We start from the raw sequence: 10,996 nt of genomic DNA, 5'->3' as shown, positions 1-10,996 counted from the left end.
TGTTGTAAATTTTGGGTGGGTTATAATTTAGAGTTGTGTTTTAAGACTTTTTATTTAATTTCGGTTACATTTACATAATGGCTAATTATGGCCATAAAGTGTGAATGTTACAACTTTTGGAATTTCATTTTGAGGCTATATAAAGCCATCTATGTTGTATTTGTATTCAGACTTGGAAAATATAGTAAAGAAGCATTTGTGCCTTTTTTTAGCCGATGGCTAAGTTTCTTTGCAATTCTATGTAGTTTAGGTTGCATGTAGAATCATTCAAGCTCGACATGATCAATCTTGCTTGTGGAGTGATTCGAATCTCAATCAAGTGTTCTTTCTTGCATTGAGATATTTGATTAACAAGAATCATTGAAGCTAGACATGATCGATCTTGCTTCTGGAGTGATTCGAATCTCAAACAAAGTGTTCTTGGCTTGAGATATTCGATCAACAAGGTAATCCGAATCTTATTCCCCTTGTATTGATTCCTTATCATATCATAGTGCTTCAAATCGAAACCCTAATTTGGAAACCCTAAACTGGGACGATTGATAGACATTCTAAAAAAAACCGAGTTACGATCGACGTTTTTCGAAACTTTGTGGGGAATGATTATGCTTGATGATTTAGAATAGAATTTCAAAGAAATGGAGGGTACAAAACAGTAAACGATTGCTTAAAGTTGAAACCCTAATCCGGGACGTTTGAAGCACGTGCAAAAAAAAAAAAAAAAAAAAAAAATCGAGTAAAGCTAGATGTTTTTCAAATTTTTTGTGGGAAATGATCAAGCTTGGTTATTTAGAATAGAACTTCGAAGAAACATGACCAAACTTGCATGTTTCCCAAATAAATCCCACAAATTTGAGTGGAATTTAGAGTGTCAAAATTTGGTTTGACCAAACTTGCATGTTTGCCAAGTAAACCCCACAAATTTGAGTGAAATTTTGAGTGTCAAAATTTGGTTAATTCAAACTTGCATGCTTGCCACATAATCTCACAAATGAGTGTCAAAATTTGGTAATCTCAAATTTGCATGAACATGCAAATATGACTATAAATAGAGTGATCAAGGTACATGGAAAGAACGCTTGAAAAAATTTGAGAAATCTCTCCAAACTTTCTCTTTTCATATATTAAATTCCTATCAAGTTTAGTCACTCACCGGATTCCACAATCTCGTTCTAACGCCCGAGAATAGTAGGGAAGACACTAGTGGTGGTTCAAAATCGGTTCGTGAGGAAAAAGGAATTTGAACTACAAAATGTTAGTACTTAAAGACCTTGAGTTTTAATACTCATGAACATGCTAGTTATTTACTATAATTGATGTTCTAAGAGTGCCTAAGATCCAAATTGCTTCCGCATGTGTTATATTAACTCCACCATTTCGTTGGTTAGTGAACAGGTCGGGTAGGATTTTGAGCACGGGGATTGAGCACCATTTCTTTGGTACTATTTGAGTTACAGAGGGTAGATTGGGTTGTGTGCGGTTTCGATTTGAAGCACTCTTTATCTGTTTTATGCACTCCATTTCTTCAAAATTCTATTCTAAATCATCAAGCCTAATCATTCCCCACAAAAGTTTCGAAAAACATCGTCCGTGACTCGGTTTTTTAGCACGTACTTCAAACGTCCCAGCTTAGGGTTTCGATTTGAAGCACTTTTTATCTATTTTATGCACTCCGAGTTTAGGGTTTCCAAATTAGTGTTTCGATATGAAGCACTCTTTATCTGTTTTATGCTCCCCATTTCTTCGAAATTCTATAATAAATCATCAAGCCTAATCATTCCCCAGAAAAGTTTTGAAAAACGTCGAACGTCACTCGGTATTTTTTTGCATGTACTTCAAAGGTCCCAGTTTAGGTATTTTGAATTAGGGTATCGATTTGAAGAACTCTTTATCTGTTTTATGCACTCCGTTTCTTCGAAATACTATTCTAAGTACTCAAGCCTAATCCTTCTCCAAAAAAGTTATGAAAAACGTCAGCCGTGACTCGGTTTTTTTTAGCATGTACTTCAAACATTCGAGTTTAGGGTTTTCAAATTAGGGTTATGATTTGAAGCACACTTTATCTGTTTTATGCACTCCGTTTCTTCGAAATACTATTCTAAATCATTAAGCCTAATCATCACACAAAAGTTTAGAAAAACGTCGGTCGTGACTCGGTTTTTTAGCACTTACTTCAAACGTCCCAGTTTAGGGTTTCGATTTGAAGCACTCTTTATCTTTTTTATGCACTTCGTTTCTTCGAAATACTATTCTAAATAATCAAGCCTAATCATTCCCCAAAAAATTTTATAAAAATGTCGAACGTCACTCGGTTTTTTTAGCACGTACTTCAAACGTTTGAGTTTAGTGTTTCCGAATTAGGGTTTTGATATGAAGCCTTCTTTCTCTTTTTTATTCTCCCCGTTTCTTCAAAATTCTAGTCTAAATCAACAAGCCTAATCATTCCCCACAAAAGTTTTGAAAAATATTGAACGTCACTTGGTATTTTTTGTACGTACTTCAAACGTCCCAGTTTAGGTTTTCTGAATTAGGGTATCGATTTGAAGAACTCTTTATTTGTTTTATGCACTCGGTTTATTCAAAATACTATTCTCAATCATCAAGTCTAATCATTCCCCATAAAAGTTTCAAAAAACATCGATCGTGGCTCGGGTTTTTTATCACGTACTTTAAGCGTCCCAGTTTAGAGTTTCCAAAATAGGGTGAAGCACTCTTTATCTGTTTTATGCACACCTTTTCTTCGAAATACTATTCTAAATAATCAAGCCTAATTATTCCCCATAAATGTTTCAAAAACGTCGGCTGTGACTCAGTTTTTTTAGCAGGTACTTCAAACGTCCCAGTTTAAGGTTTTCGAAATAGGGCTTTGATTTGAAGCACTCTTTATCTATTTTATGCTCTCCGTTTCTTCAAAATTCTATTCTAAATCATCAAGCCTAATCATTCCCCACAAAAGTTTCTAAAAACGTCGAACGTCACTCAGTTTTTTTAGCACGTACTTCAAATGTCCGAGTTTAAGGTTTTCGAAATCGGGTTTCGATTGGAAACACTCTTTCTATGTTTTATGGTCTTCGTTTCTTCAAAATTCTATTCTAAATCATCAAGCCGAATATTCCCCACAAAAGATTCTCAAACATCGAACGTCACTCAGTTTTTTTAGCACGTACTTCAAACGTCCGTGTGTAGGGTTTCTGAATTAGGGTTTTGATATGAAGCACTCTTTATTTTTTTTATGCAACCCGTTTCTTCGTAATTCTATTCTAAATCATCAAGCCTAATCATTCCCCACAAAAGTTTTGAAAAACGTCGAACGTCACTTGGTATTTTTTGCACGTACTTCAAATGTCCTAGTTTAGGGTTTCCGAAATAGGGTTTCGATTTGAAGCATTCTTTATCTGTTTTATGCATTCCGTTTCTTCGAAATACTATTCTAAATAATCGAGCCTAATCATTCCCCACAAAATTTTTGAAAAACGTCGAACGTCTCTCGGTATTTTTTGCACGTACTTCAAACGTCCAAGTTTAGGTTTTCCGAATTAGGGTATTGATTTGAAGAACTCTTTATCTGTTTTATGCACTCCATTTCTTCAAAATACTATTCTAAATTATGAAGCCCAATCATTCCCCATAAAAGTTTCAAAAAACGTCGGCCGTGAATCGGTTTTTTAGCCCGATATTTCAAACGTCCCAGTTTAAGGTTTCCGAAATAGGGTTTCGATTTGAAGCATTCTTTATTTGTTGTATGCACTTCGTTTCTTCGAAATACTATTCTAAATCATCAAGCCTAATCATTCCCCACAAAAGTTTTGAAAAACCTTGGCTGTGACTCAGTTTTTTTAGCACGTACTTCAAACGTCCGAGTTTAAAGTTTCAGAAGTATGGTTTCGATTTTAAGCACTCTTTATCTATTTTATGCTCTCTGTTTCTTCGAAATTATATTCTAAATCATCAAGCCTAATTATTTCCCACAAAAGTTTCTAAAAACGTCGAACGTCACTCAGTTTTTTTAGTACGTACTTCAAACGTCCGAGTGTAAGGTTTTCGAATTATGGTTTCGATATGAAGCACTCTTTATCTGTTTTATGCTCCCCGTTTCTTCGAAATTCTATTCTAAATCATCAAGCCTAATCATTCCCCACAAAAGTTCCCAAAAACGTTGGCTGTGATTCGATTTTTTAGCACTTACTTCAAACGTCTGAGTTTAGGGTTTCCGAAATAGGGTTTCAATTTGAAGCACTCTTTATCTGTTTTATGCTCTCCATTTCTTCAAAATTCTATTCTAAATCATCAAGCCTAATCATTCCCCACAAAAATTTTGAAAAACAACGAACGTCACTTGGTATTTTTTGCACGTACTTCAAACGTCCCAGTTTAGGTTTTCCGAATTAGGGTATCGATTTGAAGAACTCTTTATCTGTTTGATGCACTTCGTTTCTTCGAAATACTATTCTAAATCATCAACCCTAATCATTCCCCACAAAAGTTCCCAAAAACGTCGGCTGTGACTCGGTTTTTTAGCACGTACTTCAAACGTGTGAGTTTAGGGTTTCCAAAATAGGGTTTTGATTTGAAGCACTCTTTATCTGTTTTATGCACTCCGTTTCTTCGAAATACTATTCTAAATCATCAAGCCTAATGATTCTTCATAAAATTTTTGAAAAACGTCGAACGTCACTCGGTATTTTTTCCACGTACTTCAAACGCCCAAGTTTAGGTTTTCCAAATTAGGGTATCGATTTGAAGAACTCTTTATCTGTTTTATGCACTCTGTTTCCTCAAAATACTATTCTAAATTATCAAGCCCAATCATTCCCCATAAAAGTTTCAAAAAATTTCGGCCGTAAATCGGTTTTTTAGCGCGTACTTTTAACGTCCCAGTTTAGGATTTCCGAAATAGGGTTTCGATTTGAAGCACTCTTTATCTGTTTTATGCACTCCGTTTCTTCGAAATACTATTCTAAATCATCAAGCCTAATCATTCCCCACAAAAGTTTTGAAAAACCTCGACCGTGACTCAGTTTTTTTTGCACGTACTTCAAACATCCAAGTTTAGAGTTTCAGAAGTAGGGTTTTGATTTGAAGCACTCTTTATCTGTTTTATGCTCTCTGTTTCTTCGAAATTCTATTCTAAATCATCAAGCCTAATTATTTCCCACAAAAGTTTCTAAAAACATCGAACGTCACTCAGTTTTTTTAGTACGCACTTCAAACGTCCGAGTGTAAGGTTTTCGAATTATGGTTTCGATATGAAGCACTCTTTATCTGTTTTATGCTCCCCGTTTCTTCGAAATTCTATTCTAAATCATCAAGCCTAATCATTCCCCACAAAAGTTCCCAAAAACGTTGGCTGTGACTCGATTTTTTAGCACTTACTTCAAACGTCTGAGTTTAGGGTTTCCGAAATAGGGTTTTAATTTGAAGCACTCTTTATCTGTTTTATGCTCTCCATTTCTTCGAAATTCTATTCTAAATCATCAAGCCTAATCATTCCCCACAAAAGTTTTTAAAAACGTCGAACGTCACTCGTTTTTTTATCACTTTTATGCATGTCGTTTATTTGTTTTATTCTCGTCAACCAGAGGGGTTCATTGAACAGGATCACGAGCAAAGGGTTTGCAAGCTTAAAAGATCCATTTATGGGTTGAAGCAAGCATCTCGATCCTGGAATATAAAGTTTGATACTGCGATAAAATCTTGTGGTTTTAAACAGAATGTTGACGAACCTTGTGTTTATAAAAGGATAGTCAACTCTATAGTAGCTTTCCTGGTGTTGTACGTTGACGATATCTTACTCATTGGAAAGGATGGGGGATTTTTTATTGACATTAAGCATTGGCTAGCGACACAATTCCAAATGAATGATTTGGGAGAAACTTAGTTTATTCTTGGAATCCAAATTGTTCGAAATCGCAAGAACAAAACACTAGCATTGTCTCAGGCATCATACATCGACAAAATGTTGATTCGATATAAGATGCAGAACTCCAAGAAAGGATTATTACCTTTCAGGCATGGAGTTCATTTGTCGAAGGAACAAAGTCCTAAGACACCTCAAGAAGTTGAGGATATGAGACACATTCCCTATGCATTAGCGGTCAATAGTCTGATGTATGCCATGCTATGTACCCGACCCAACATATGCTATGCTGTGGGAATTGTCAGCAGATATTAGTCCAATCTGGGACGTGCTCATTGGACTGCCGTTAAGAATATTCTCAAGTATCTTAGGAGAACAAGGGACTATATGCTAATGTACGGTGCTAAGGATCTGATCCTTACAGGTTACACTGACTCAGATTTTCAAACTCATGTAGATTCGAGGAAATCGACATCAGGATCTGTCTTCACTCTGAACGGAGGAGCAATAATATGGAGAAGCATAAAGCAAGGTTGCATTGCTGATTCCACCATGGAGGCTGAGTATGTTGCTGCTTGTGAAGCAGCGAAAGAATCTGTATGGCTTAGGAAGTTCTTAACTGATTTGGAAGTCATTCCAAATATGCATCTTCCCGTCACTCTTTATTGTGATAACAGTGGAGCAGTTGCAAATTCAAACGAACCAAGAAGCCATAAGCGAGGAAAACATATTGAACGCAAATGATAAGCGCCAACAATGTTGGATTTTGCAAAGCTAGAGGTCCTTCTAGAATCCTTGCCAAAACGTTCACAGAGAAAGCTAACTTAACGGATTGATTCCAACCAATAGCTGGTTAGAAGATGAATGACTCTTAGATCGAACTTGGAATCTATGATTGGTCACTCTTAGAAACCAAGAAAATTCACTCCAGAATTAGCTTGATCAAGAATAATTCAATGAATCAGTTTAAACATCAAACCTAAAGCAAGGTTTGAAAAAGAATAACACCAAAAGGGTATCAAGAAAACACAAAGGTTTTGTCTGTATTCAACGATTCCTTCCAAACATGAATATTACATGCCTTTAATTAGGTCCAAAAGGTAACCCTAACATAATAAGGTTCAGCCACCAATTACAAATCACTAATAAATGCTATTAAATACAAATTGAAGAAAATAAGGTAATTCATAGAAACTATTAATAAATGCTATTAAATATAAATTGAAGAATATAAGGCATTCATAAATTGTCTTAATTGGTAGTTCAACTACCAATGGCAAGTCTTCTAATCACTTTCCAATATCAGCCACTCCATTATTTTCTTGATTTGATTCTTGAATCTTCTTTGTATTGCTTCTTGTAATTGCTTGTTTGGGTACATGGAAGAGATTAGTTGTTGGATTCATATCAGCAAATATCATCTCATAAGGGAGATTGTGCAACGAGTAGATGTGATCGTCACACAGATAGCTTCAGAGCACAACATTGCTGATCCATTTACAAAGCCCCTCACGGCTAAAGTGTTTGAAGGGCACCTAGTTAGTCTAGGACTACGAGTTATGTAATCTAGGGCAAGTGGGAGAAAAAGCATGAGTATGTGATGCCTTAGTTTGTTGTATTTATGTCTTTCTCTCTACTCAAAGTTATAAAACCCCACAAGAGTTTTAGTCCAAGTGGGAGTTTGTTGGGTTTTACGTCCTAAAACTCATAGTTGGTAAACAAAAACATATTCTATAAAGTTATTATTGTTGTTTATTCAGTAAAGATTGTTATTGAATAAAGTGAACTTTACGATCATTAATCTAAATCCAATAAACTAAGAACACTCTGGCTACGCTCTCATTGACCTGAGAGGGATTCGGTTTACTGGTTGGACCACAAAAAAATTGTTCATTAGAGGATTAGTGAGACATAAGGAACAAGAAGAAACTTCAGGGGTAAAACAGTAAATTGACCCAGCTCTAGTTACGAACAACCTGTGAAGGATCGACTTACTAATCATGGTTATATCAAATGGACAAAAATATATCTATAGTGAGGGGAGTGCAACTACTAGGCTATAGTGGAGTGTTATAGTAGTTAACGAATGTTGGTTAACAAGGTTAATGAGTTTAACCTGTTAATCTTGGATCGTTGGAGCCCATGATTTATAGGTCCATTAGGTCCCTCTGCTAGCTAATATCGGACTAAACCATAGAATAGTGTAACAAGTGAGTTTGAAGTGTTCAAATTCAAATTAGAGAATATGCGCTACATATATACGATATATTTAACCGCATTTTTGTTTTATTTACGAATTAAACAAAAGAGAGAATCTGAGATATTTAAATAAGATTTAAATATCTTAATCAAATATGTGTCGAAATTGATTGGGATTGACATTTGAATTAATATTAAATATTGCAGTTGCTAATTGTTGTGCTCAAATTCTATGGATGAAACATACTCTTTGTGATTTTGGATTAAATTGCCTATTTTTGTGATAACACCAGTGCTATTAATTTAACCAAAAATTTTGTTCATCATTTTAGAACTAAACATATTGTCATTAGACATCATCTTATTAGAGAGCATGTGCAAAATGGACATATTATTCTTGATTTTGTAAACTCTAATAAACAATTAGCATATATTTTTACCAAGCCGTTAAATGAATATTTTTTTTTTTTTTTTTTTGCAAAAATAGGCTTGAATTTGGTATTATTCGGTGTGATATATCTTGAATTTGAGTTTGGTATTACTCAGTTTGATATATTTGAATTTTATAATCTTATTTAAAGGCATGTTCTTAGGGGCAGCATGTCATTCTTGTATTATTTTTTATTGTTCTTTTTATGATTATAAAGGGGGAGAAAATTAGGAAAAATATGCTTTAAGTTTGTTATTTTATAATTAAAGAATCACTTTATTTTATTTTATAATTAATGAATCACTTCGATGTTATGATGTTTCATAATTCATTGAAGCATTAATATAGGGGGAGAATATGGATGTGAGTGAATTTCAAAGTTATGATGATATATTAGAATGCCTATGATGATGCATCGATATTGGAATCAATATTATTATTTGGACATGTGCATTATTTTAAGTTTTATGGTTTTCATACTATTTCTCTTGAAATTGTTTGTCATAGTAAAAAAGGGGGAATTTTTGGCTTTTTCGCCTTAATCTCAAATTAATTAATTGATGTTTTGATGATATCAAACCTGCCTTCAATTATTAACAATTGTCAGTATTTTTGTCCACAGTGTAAGGTTTGGAATAACGATTTCAACTTCTTTTTTGGTTCACTTAAATTAGAGATAAAACAAAGAAGTTCCAGTCAAAACAAATACCCGACGTGATGATGTGGTGGCAAAATTGACATCATGGACAAATCGAATTCAAAACAAGAAACTTGACGTGATGATGTGGTGACAAAATTGACATCATGAACCAGAGGCAAAATTGACATCATAGACCAATCAAAGTATGACATTTATAAATTTGGTAGAGTAACAAATGGTGGAGTTTTCAATTAAATTTATAAAAGATTTCAGTTACTTTTAAATGGAAAGAAATTATAATGATTTCATTTACATTTATGAAAACTAGTCGTTACTTTTAACTAGAAAGAAATTATAATGATTTCATTTAAAAGCTAATTTTGAGAAAGAAAATTATTTAATTATAAAATCATTTCAATTACATTTATAATGATTTCAATTAGATTTATAAAAATTTTCAATTATTTTTAAAATGTTACTCACCGTTTTTATTAACATTTTTTTTATTATATTATTACATTTATATATATATATATATATATATATAATAAAAATGAATTTAAAATAATATATATACCCTAGTACATGTTCCTCGACGCTGTGGGCATCCCCGAAGGACGGGCGATTTTGTGATATTTCTAATTGGTGTCTTGTGTTTCTAATAAGTTCTTTAATAATTGGTATGTTGAATTGTATACATAATGAGTTGGTTTAGATCAATCCTAACCGGATGATTATGAATTACTTCTATATTTGATATTAATAATTAATAGGATTAATAGTAATAGAAAATATTATATTAACCCCAGAAAGAAGAGAAAATCTCAAATTTTGGATTTTTGCTTGAAATCCCCGCTATTTTTTATTCAACCGCTATAACATCAACAATTCCATGAGCTTGGGCTTCTTTTGCTGACATAAAAGCATCCCTTTCCGTATATTCGGATACAACCCATAAGGGTTTGCCTGTTCTTTGTACATAAACCTTTGTGATGGTTTCGCGTAGCGTCAGTAGTTCTCTCGCTTCCAGGATCAATTCTCCCATTTGTCCCTCATAAAAAGAACTAGCAGGTTGATGGATCATTACCCGAACAAGAAAATGACATCGCAATTGTAATTTGATCTCCATGAAACAATACATCAATGAAAAGTTAGTTCGATAAATTGAAAATTTAATAAATTATTTTTTTATTTATTGAAATTTCTAGTATAGATAAACGACCGGCCAAAGGACAAAACTCATCTTTCTTGAAAAATGGAAGGGAAGAAAAAGCCCCTTCATTAAAAGTTAGAAAGAGTCCTCTAAAGAAGGGTACAATCTAAACATTGATTCTTTTTTTCGCTATTTTTTTTGAACCGTATGCATCAAAAGGTGCCGGTACGGTTCTTAAGGGATACAATTTTATCCTAATCAACCGACTTTATCGACAAAGATTACTTTTTTTAGGCCAAGACGTTGAGAGCGAGATCTCGAATCAAATTATTGGTCATATGATATATCTCAGTATAGAGGATGAGAACAAAGATCAGTATTTATTTATAAACTCTCCCAGTGGAGGGGTAATAGCTGGAATAGCTATTTATGATACTGTGCAATTTGTGAAACCAGATATACATGCAATATGCATGGGATTAGCCGCTTCAATGGGATCTTTTACTCTGGTCGGAGGAGAAATTACCAAACGTCTAGCATTCCCTCACCCTCAGCGCCAATGAGTTTTTTTTAGACAAAAAAGAAAAACTATGCCTTCGCCATAGAAAATATGAATATTAAGTAATACTAGCATGGCACTTTGAATTCGATAGGACAATTATTTAAATGAAACATGTTGTCTATAATTTTTTACGATAAATTTAAAAATAAATAAAT

The sequence above is a fragment of the Cucurbita moschata genome, unplaced genomic scaffold (genome assembly GCF_002738365.1).
Source record: "Cucurbita moschata cultivar Rifu unplaced genomic scaffold, Cmos_1.0 Cmo_Scf00033, whole genome shotgun sequence".
Lineage (NCBI taxonomy): Eukaryota > Viridiplantae > Streptophyta > Magnoliopsida > Cucurbitales > Cucurbitaceae > Cucurbita > Cucurbita moschata.
This window is presented reverse-complemented; position numbering follows the sequence as displayed.